Source organism: Crocuta crocuta, unplaced genomic scaffold, assembly GCF_008692635.1.
Source record: "Crocuta crocuta isolate KB4526 unplaced genomic scaffold, BGI_CrCroc_1.0 scaffold142, whole genome shotgun sequence".
Classification (NCBI taxonomy): Eukaryota; Metazoa; Chordata; class Mammalia; order Carnivora; family Hyaenidae; genus Crocuta; species Crocuta crocuta.
In genome coordinates this window covers 117320-126768 of record NW_027528892.1, presented here as the reverse complement: position 1 = coordinate 126768, position 9449 = coordinate 117320, and the positions used below count along the sequence as shown (strand labels likewise).

The following is a 9449-nucleotide window of genomic DNA, read 5'->3' as shown; positions in this document are numbered from 1 at the left end:
GGGCTCTTTCCATACTTTGGCTACTGCTGATAGTGCTGCTGTAAGCATTGGGGTACATGTACCCCTTTTTGTCTGTATTTTTGTATCCCTTGGATAAATACCAAGTAGTGCAATTGCTGGGTCATAGGGTAGTTCTATTTTTAGATTTTCTAGAATTCCACAATGTCCTCTCTTCTCTACTGAGCACAATAGTGGATGGAAAGTTAGAATCTCTAGCAATACTCATATATATTTTTTCTTCTAATAAACAGATCTTGTGTCAAAGCCAGACCTGGTCATTTTTTTGGAGCCAAAGAAGGAGCCTCGGGATGTGAAAAGAAAGGAGACAGTAGCTACACACTCAGGTAGGTGGGCATGAATGACGCAGATGACAGAGGAGAGGTTCAAATGTCAGGGAGCAAGGTAGACCTCACATTGTGGCTTGGGCAGCCCTCCTTGAATAGAAATAAGTTTGAGAAGCGTAGGTGTATTTCTCTTGCTGTCTCAGAGGGACACTTCCTGTCCAACACTGAGCAGGCTCTTACATCCTCTGCGGATTCTCCTTTAGCTCCAGTGATGGTCCATCACGTCCACAGCATGGATAACATCCTCCTCGTGGATGGGGAGGGCCTCCATGATCTGAGTGCTTTTGGAGGCCTAGGCAAGTCTGTGCGTATTTCTGAGGATTTCTATGTTATGTCTGCGTTCTTTTTTTTTTTTTTTTATGTCTTTGTTTTATTTTGAGAAACAGAGACAGCAAGTGGGGGAAGGGCAGAGAGAGAGGGAGACACAGAATCTGAAGCAGGCTCCAGGCTCTGAGCTGTCAGCATAGAGCCTGATGCAGGGCTCGAACCCACGGACTATGAGATCATGACCTGAGCCAAAGTCGGATGCTTAACCGACTGAACCACTCAGGTGCCCCAAGTTATGTGTGAGTTCTGTTTTGCCTCCTGTCAGAAGAGTATGAGGATGGTGGGTGTATGGGGATTTGGTGTGGAAATCTCAGAAACAGTGGAGACAGATTTCACCTGTTTTCTGCTTTTTGATTTCCAAGCTCATGGAAGCTTTAAACATACTGTACAAAACTGAAACTCAGTAATTTCTTCAGATAACAAAGCACCTCCCTAAAAGGAGAAAATTGAATGCTTTATTTCACTTCAGTTTCCTTATTCTTTCTGGACTAACAGTAGAACTTGCAACCCAATTTTTTCCAGTTTCTCAATTGTTAAATAACTTAATGTTTCTATTTGTATCCAAGAGATCCTACATAAGGTACTGCCATATGGGAGCTGGAACATTTAGAACTTAGAGCACATAAGGGGGCGCCTGGGTGGCTCAGTCAGTGAAGTGTCCGATTTTTCATCTTGGCTCAAGTCGTGATCTCAAGGTTCCTGGGATCTAGCCCTGTGTTGGTTCTGTGCTGACAGCGTGGAGCCTGCTTGGGATTCTGTCTCTCCCTTTCTGCCTCTCTCTCTCTCTCAAAAATAAATGAATACACTTAAAAAAAAGAAGTGAGTTATGTAGTTAAGTCCCATATTAAAAAAATGTTTTGTTCATACATGTAATTTATTTCAAGAAAAATTAATCCTCAGGTTTTTCTTCTTTCCTGAGAATGTGTCTGAATTTCATACCCAAGCTTTATTTATTTAGAGTTTTTTTAAGCTTATTTATTTTGAGAGAGTGCATATACACAAGTGGCAGAGAGGCAGATGGAGAGGGAGATTGAGAATCCCAAGCACGCTCTGCACTTAGTACAGAGCCTGACGCGGGGCTCAGACTCGCAAACCATGAGAGTGTAACCTGAGCCAAAGTCAAGAGTTGGACATTTCACTGACTGAGCCACCCAGGAGCCCCTCATCTCAGTATATTTTAAGACAGTGTGGGTTTCACTTGACTATTCTTTAGCTGTATGTCCTTTGCCAGTAAAATTACGTATGTATTTGTATAAATACCACCCATTCATACTTTACTTGTGACTCTGCTTGTTTATTTCTTTCCATGGTTGGTGGTCACTGAATGTTTTATCATGTCTTGGTGGGTTGTCATAGTAACAGAATTAATTTCACCAAGTATGGTTTCAGGACTGGACCCCAGTGATTCTTTACTTCCATATGACACCCAGTGCTCATCCCAGCAAGTGTCCTCCTTAATGCCCGTCACCCATTTAACCCATCCCCTCCCACATCCCCTCCAGCAACCCCCAGTTTGTTCTTTGTGTTTAAGAGTCTCTTGTGGTTTGCCTCCCTCTCTGTTTTTATCTTATTTCTCTTTCTCTTCCCCTGTGTTCACCCGTTTTGTTTTTTAAATTCCACATATGAGTGAAATCATAATGATACTTATCTTTCCCTGACTGACTTATTTTGCTTAGCAGTATACACTCTACTTCCATCCACTAAGCGTCGACTCTTTTTTTTAAATTTTAAAAAATGTTTTATTTATTTTTGAGAGAGACAGAGTGTGAGCAGGGAAGGGGCAGAGAGAGAGACACACACACACAGAATCCGAAGCAGGCTCCAGGCTCTGAGCTGTCAGCACAGAGCCCGACGTGGGGCTCAAACCCATGAACCGTGAGATCATGGCCTGAGCCGAAGTTCGACACTTAGCCAGCTGAGCCATCCAGTTGCCCCTAGTGTCGACTCTTGATCTCAGCTCAGGTCTTGATCTCAGGGTCCTGAGTTCAAGGTCCACCTTGGGTGTCCTGCAGGGCCTGAAATTTCCTTTAAAAAAAAATTCCGTAGCAGAAATTAAAGGAACTTGTGCTACCTTATTACAACACTACACATTTCTATAATTGTGCAAATATTTGTATTTAGTAGAGACCTTTGTATTCTCATGTGATTTTAGTTCCTGTTTAGAATCCTTTTATTTCAGCCAGAAGGATTCCCTTTAATGTTTCTTGTAGGGCAGGTATACTGGTAAAGTTCTAGAGGTTTTTGCTTGGGAAAGCCTCCATTGCTTCATTTTTGAAAACCAGTTTTGCCAGATACAGTATTCTTGGTTGGTGTTTTTTTATCTTTCTGCACTTGAATATATTATTCCATGCACTTCTTTTTAGAAGGTCTGCTGAGAAAGCCACTTCTAATCTGATAGGAGCTCTCTTGTACGAGATGAGTTGTTTTTCTCAAGCTGTTTCAAAATTCTCTTTTCACCTGTGGTTTTTGCTAGGTTAATTATAATGTGTCACTTGCTCTTGTCCTGACATTTATCCTACTTAGAATTCACTGAGCTCCTTGAATTTGTCTCTTTCTTCCCAGCAAGGTGGGAAGTACAAGGTGTTCCTCACTGGAGTGCTCTGCTCCCTTTCCCTCTCCTCTGTCTGCAGTCCCTTTAATGTGCATATTGGCGCATTTGTGGGTGTCCCAGGAGTCCCTTACCCTATCTTCTTCCATGTTTTTCTTTGCTCCTCATAGATACCTTATTTAAAAAAATGTTTTTGGGGGGAGCACCTGAGGGCACAGTCAGTTAGGTTCCTGACTTCAGCTCAGGTCATGATCTCATGGTTCCTGGATTCGAGCCCCAAGTCGGGCTCTGTGCTGACGGCTGAGAGCCTGGAGCCTGTTTCAGATTCTGTGTCTCCCTCTCTCTCCACCCCTTCCCTGCTCACCCTCTGTCCTTCTCTCTCTCAAAAATAAATAAACAGTAAGGATCAGCTTTAAAAAAAAGCTTATGTCAATAAATAAATATAGCAGTTTCAAAATTGATGATTTCCTTGCAGACCAAAATGTTACAAATTAATAATGGGAATCATTTCCTCCACATTGCATTGAGTTTATTTCTCCCAAACTTCATGTCTCTTGGTTTGAGAATCTCCCCCCCCGACAATCCTGTCTTACCTACCTGAGTTTACTTGCATATAGGACCTACTTATTTTTCCTTTTTCCACTGTTCATGAACCGTTGCTCACATGACTTGCTCAGGGATTTTAGGAACGGTTTGCATCAAAGTAAATGCTATTCGGATATTAATTCAAATATAGGAGTAATTCCACAGTGAGCATATTACATTGCTTATTGTTTAATTGATATATTTCATTTCTTTCTTGAGTGAAGAACACAAAGTCAGCTTTCTTTAATTATTGTTCTTTTCCTTGGAAGACGTGATGTCATCCGGGTTACTCACCTCGGTGCAACAGTTTGATCAGGGGAAAACTTGGACACTTCAGGAGGCATGGGTTGTTCTTGTTGGTTTTTTGGGGTTTTTTTACATTTTATTTCTTTCTGAGAGAGAGAAAGAGAGCGTGAACAGGGGAGGGTCAGAGAGAGAGGGAGCCACAGACTGAAACAGGCTCCAGGCTCTGAGCTGGCAGTCAGCACAGAGCCCGACGCGGGGCTCGAACCCACGAACCGTGAGATCATGACCTGAGCCAAAGTCGGAGACTTAACTGACTGAGCCACCCAGGCACCCTACCATGGGTTGTTTTGACATTGATTTGAAGTGAAACCAACACTGGAACAGTGCTGGGTGCATAGTAGATCTTGTATACTTAGGAAGGAAGTAATATTACAGCCCTAGGTAAGAGATAAAAAACATCCATGCTGATGTATTCGCATGAATTCCACATGTGGGGACAGGGCACCTGTCCAGGGCTGCACTAGTGATTCTGAACTTAGGAAGGTAAATTCTACTTATTTTCTCTCTAAGTCATCTCCAGTTTTTCTCCGTCTCCTCATCTCCATTCCCTGTGACACACCCCCCACAGCTGCCCTCCTCCCACATCACCACACAGGCCCTTGTACTTTGGAATTCCAGTATTTTGGAATTTTTCTAATTCACAAGGAAATTATTTTTTAAAATTTGTTTAAGTATATTTATTTATTTTTGAGAGAGAGACAGAGAGAGCGAGTTGTGGAGGGGCAGAGAGAGAGAATCCCAAGCAGGCGCCGCACTGCTAGCATGAAGCCCGATGTGGGGCTTGAACTCACACAAACCAAGAGATCATGACCTGAGCCAAAACCAAGAGTCAGATGCTTAACCAGCTGCCCACCCAGGTGCCCCACCAGGAAATGATTTTTAAGTGGGTCATTTGAGGCTATATTTAAGATTGAAGTACATTGTCACCACTTTGTTAGAAGAACAGGGGAGCAGTGTCAGCGGGCCACAGGATTAACTCAGGCCCTTGGCACCGAGAGAGTTGTGAAGGCAGATAAAGCGTGATGGTGGTACCCTTCAAGAAGAAGACAAGACCTGCTGACATCCAAGTCGGAGAACTCTTGAAATGTGAGGATAGACCTGGTAGGGAGCTCCTCTTAGTCACCCCAAGGTCTTAGGAAGCTTCTTGTGATGAACAAGTGTGGCAGAGATGGGAACTTGGGGACCAACGTGGGGGTTTTCTGGGATTGAGGGAAGTCAGATCCTTTTCTCAGGACTTACTGAATTGCTGGGTGTTACTGAGGACCAGATGCTGGGGGATGACAGAGAGAACTCCTTTTCCAGGCCCAGGTGAATGGTCCTGGATGGAGAGGAGAGGGTATTGGATGATATAAACCTTGTGGGCACAGCGTTAAGATGTCACGTGGCAGAGTAGGTGTTGGAGATGCGGAAGCCTCCTGGACAGTAATAGGCAGGCACAGCATGGCGTGAGCGTCATTCCACAGAACCTAGCACCCCGCGTGTGTGAGCCCTAGCACCCCGCGTGTGTGAGCCCTAGCGCCCCGCGTGTGTGAGCCCTAGCGCCCCACGTGTGTGAGCCCTAGTGCCTCAGGTGTATGAGCCCTAGCGCCCCGGGTGTATGAGCCCTAGCACCCCAGGTGTATGAGCCACCGCAGGCTGTGTCCATCACTGATGGTGACCCACAACTGGCATGGTCTTCCCTTACTTCCTCGGAGTCCCGTGCTTAGTGTGGTTCTTGTCTCTGGGCAAGGCGCCAAATCATTTGGGAGAGAGAGAGAGAGAGAGACAGGGCATGAGCAAGGGAAGGGCAGAGAGAGAGAGACACAGACTCCGAAGCACAATATGGGGTTCAGACTCACAGCTGTGAGATCATGAGCTGAGCTGAACTCAAATGCTCAACCGACTGAGTCACCCAGACCTCCCCGTAGAATGTTCTGTAATCTCCAGGTATTCGTTCTTTCCAGATTTCTTCTTGTGGTCGATTTCAGGTTTCATAGTGTTGTGGTCTGAAAATAAGCACGGTCGGATCTTGATCTTTTTGAACTTTTTGGGGAGGTATGGCATAGACGGAAGAGGAGGAAGCCAAGACAGACTACATTTAGAGTCTGATTCATTTATGAATAAAGCCTGACCTCTGTGCCTAGTTCTTAGTACTCCACTAAAAAGCCACTCAGGCTACTTGTGTGTGGCCTGGGCTGGAACTTATGCTCTGAAGTCTCTGATTGCAGAAGCTGTTCCATGTCAATAATTCTGGATTGGCAATTAAGTGTCAAAGAGGGAAGAGAATCTAAGCGTAGGTCTCCTTCTGGAAGACTATTTGACTTGGATATCTCCTGTTGATGTGTGCATGGTATCCAGGATCAAACCCTGACTCTACCAATGTTGACATGATCACTAATCTTTTTTTATTTGTTAATTTTTAAAATTTTTTTAAAAATGTTTTATTTACTTTTGAGAGAGAGAGAGAGACAGCATGAGCAGAAAAGGGTCAGAGAGAGAGGGAGACACAGAATCCAAAGACAGGCTCCAGGCTCTGAGCTGTCAGCACAGAGCCCGACACGGGGCTCGAACCCACAAACTGCAAGATCATGACCTGAGCTGAAGTCAGACGCTTAACCGACTGAGCCACCCAGGCGCCCCACTAATCCTTTTTAAAAAAAAAATTATTTTTACTGGTTATCCATTTTTGAGAGAGAGAGAGAGAGACTTGAGTGTGGGAGGGGCAGAGAGAGAGGGAGACACAGAATCTGAAGTAGGCTCCGGGCTCTGAGCTGTCAGCATAGAGCCCAGTGCGGGACTCAAACTCAGGAACTGCGAGGTCATGACCTAAGCCAAAGTCAGACGCTCAACCAACTAAGCCACCCAGGCGCCCCTCACTAATCCTTCTTTTAATGAAATTATTTTTGTCAGTAAAAGGAGAATAATATTAGTGCTAACACATAGCACTGAGAACAATAAACACACTGTAGCAGATAAAGCATGGGTAACCATGGGGCATAAATTATAAGTGCTATGCAAACGAACATGTCAGAATGTAGTGAATATTTTGGATTTTGCTTTCCATGAAAAAGGTAGCCCATAACTCATGTTTCATGCTGAATCCTCCTCTCTATTTGAATGTGAATTTGAATCTTGGAAAATAACAGAATGGCCTGTGGGCATTTCAAAATTGGGATGATCTCTCTGGTCCAGATTTTCATTGGAATCCTGCAGAATTTCTCTCTTGCATCAGTACCTTCTCTTTTACTTACCTAGAATGAAGGCAAGTTTGGGAGGTTTTGTTTTCAGTCCTCTGAATGTAGCCAGCTATTTGTCATTCCTTCTAGAGGAATCCCAGAGACCATGGCAGCTTCTGACTTAAAACATTTGCTAGTATTTTGGATGTAAATCTATTTTCTGTGTTGATGGGGCCATTTTCGACTGCTGGGCAGCACCATGGGCTGGAGTCTGAGACTGCCCAGTTGCACCATTCAAGCTCCCTGGTCAGGCAGGGTCAGACGGTTGAGTAATGCTGCCGGCTTTGCTCTCTCTCTCCAAGTAGGACTGTCAAGATCTGTTCCGTGGTTGCTGAGGATCTTTGGTCAGGCTTCCTGGTGGGGCAGGACTGGCGTCTGTGCTCAGCAGTGGGAAGTGGCTTCCAACTTGCATGCCTGCCCAGACAGGGCCATATACAGAATGGCCTCCATGCTCTGGGTCAAACTGTTGGCTGGAGACCCCCTCAGGCATAGCTGCTGACAAAGCTCCTCGACCAGGTGGGTCCATCTCAGCTCTGCAAGTGGGCAGAGTGGCCGGCATCTCTGATTGGGTATCCGCAGGGTGGAACGCAGTCTGGTCTGGCGGTCTTCCAAGATCTGAGCACCTACCTTCTCCATGTGTCTTAGATCCCCAGTGGTCCAGCACCCAAAGTCTCCCAGGGATCTGGGTCTCCATGAAGTGAGAGCTGAGAGGCCTGGCGTTGAGGGAATGCTGGATGCCCACGCGCCCTCTCTTTCCTGGTGGAGGAACCACAGTTCAGGTGGTACCTCGTCGTGGGGCACTGTGTTGGCCCCAGGGAGGTGCTTGTGGTCAAAGAGAAATTGCTCCTCTAACCCTTCTACCACTGTCCTTCCTGCTCTCTGGGCGCAGGGGTGCTTCCGCCTCAGCCCTGAGTACTTAGATTTGCCCAGGGGTGTCTTACGTGCATAGTTGCCGGTTGAGCTTTCTGTGAGAAAGACTGGCGTGCCAACTACCTCCGTCATCATCTTGTTGATGTCAGAGCCCTGTGATCAGTGGTTTTAGGTCTGATGAGCTGAAAATCAGTGTTTCCTTATGTACATATACGCATATGTGTATATAAATGTATATATGTGTATACGTATATACTTGTATATGTATACACATGTGTATATAAATGTATATACGCGTATACGTATATACGTATACGCGTATATACATTTATTGTCTTTTTTCCATCATGTAGACTATTAAAGTAGTGGACCTTTAGATTTTGTTTTCTTGGGTTTTTTTAAAAAATTTTGTTTTATGTCTTTATTTTATTTTGAGAGACAGAGAGTGAGTGGGGGAGGTACAGAGAGAGAGGGAGACACAGAATCTGAAGCAGGCTCCAGGCTCTGAGCTGTCAGCACAGAGCCCGACATGGGGCTCGAACCCACGGACTGTGAAATCATGACCTGAGCCGAAGTCGGACGCTTAACTGACTGAGCCACCCAGGCGCCCCATAGATTTTGAAAAATAACACTATTAATAATAGTGACAAACTCCTTTAGTGTTAAAGATTATTCTGTATGAGGGGCGTCTGGGTGGCTCAGTTGATTTAGCGACTTCGGCTCAGGTCATGATCTCACTGTTCATGGGTTTGAGCCCCACGTTGGGCTCTGTGCTGACAGCTCACAGCCTGGAGCTGCTTCAGATTCTGTCTCCCTTTCTATCTGCCCCTCCCCCGCTCATGCTCTGTCTCTCTTAAAAATAAACATTAAAAAAAGATTATATGATATCCATACTGCAATTTTGGTTGTTTGGTTGTCACTGCATTTTTTTTTAATCCTTCTGTTTTAGTTATAGCTCTAGGAATATTCCAGTGAAATATATTGAAGACAAGTTTGATATGGTACTAGGAGTGTTTGGTTTATTTATGTTTAATATTATAACGGATATAGTGGGGTTAGGACTTACCAATTTTTTAATGCTCTTTCTTAGGCCCAGTCTGTTTTTTCCTTTCTTGACTTTTCCTATGTACATTTTAAGAAAAAAGTTCTACATTTTATTCTGCTACTTTGAATGTTCTGTTCTCAGCATCTCATATTAAACTAAAAATTAGAGCATGTGTTTAAGAATGAGTCACAGTGTGAAGTTACTTCCTA

The 9449-nt window shown here is 44.6% G+C and overlaps 1 protein-coding gene across 1 annotated transcript in view; it reads left to right on the top strand.

Annotated features, from left to right (window-relative positions):
* Positions 1-254: 254 nt before the first annotated feature.
* ZNF761 (zinc finger protein 761) overlaps positions 255-9449 on the top strand; it is a 68029-nt gene continuing 58834 nt past the window's right edge. Inside the window, exon 1 of the mRNA XM_077756960.1 lies at positions 255-344. The gene's annotated coding sequence lies outside the window, so the exon portion shown is untranslated. The remainder of the gene's footprint in view (positions 345-9449) is intronic.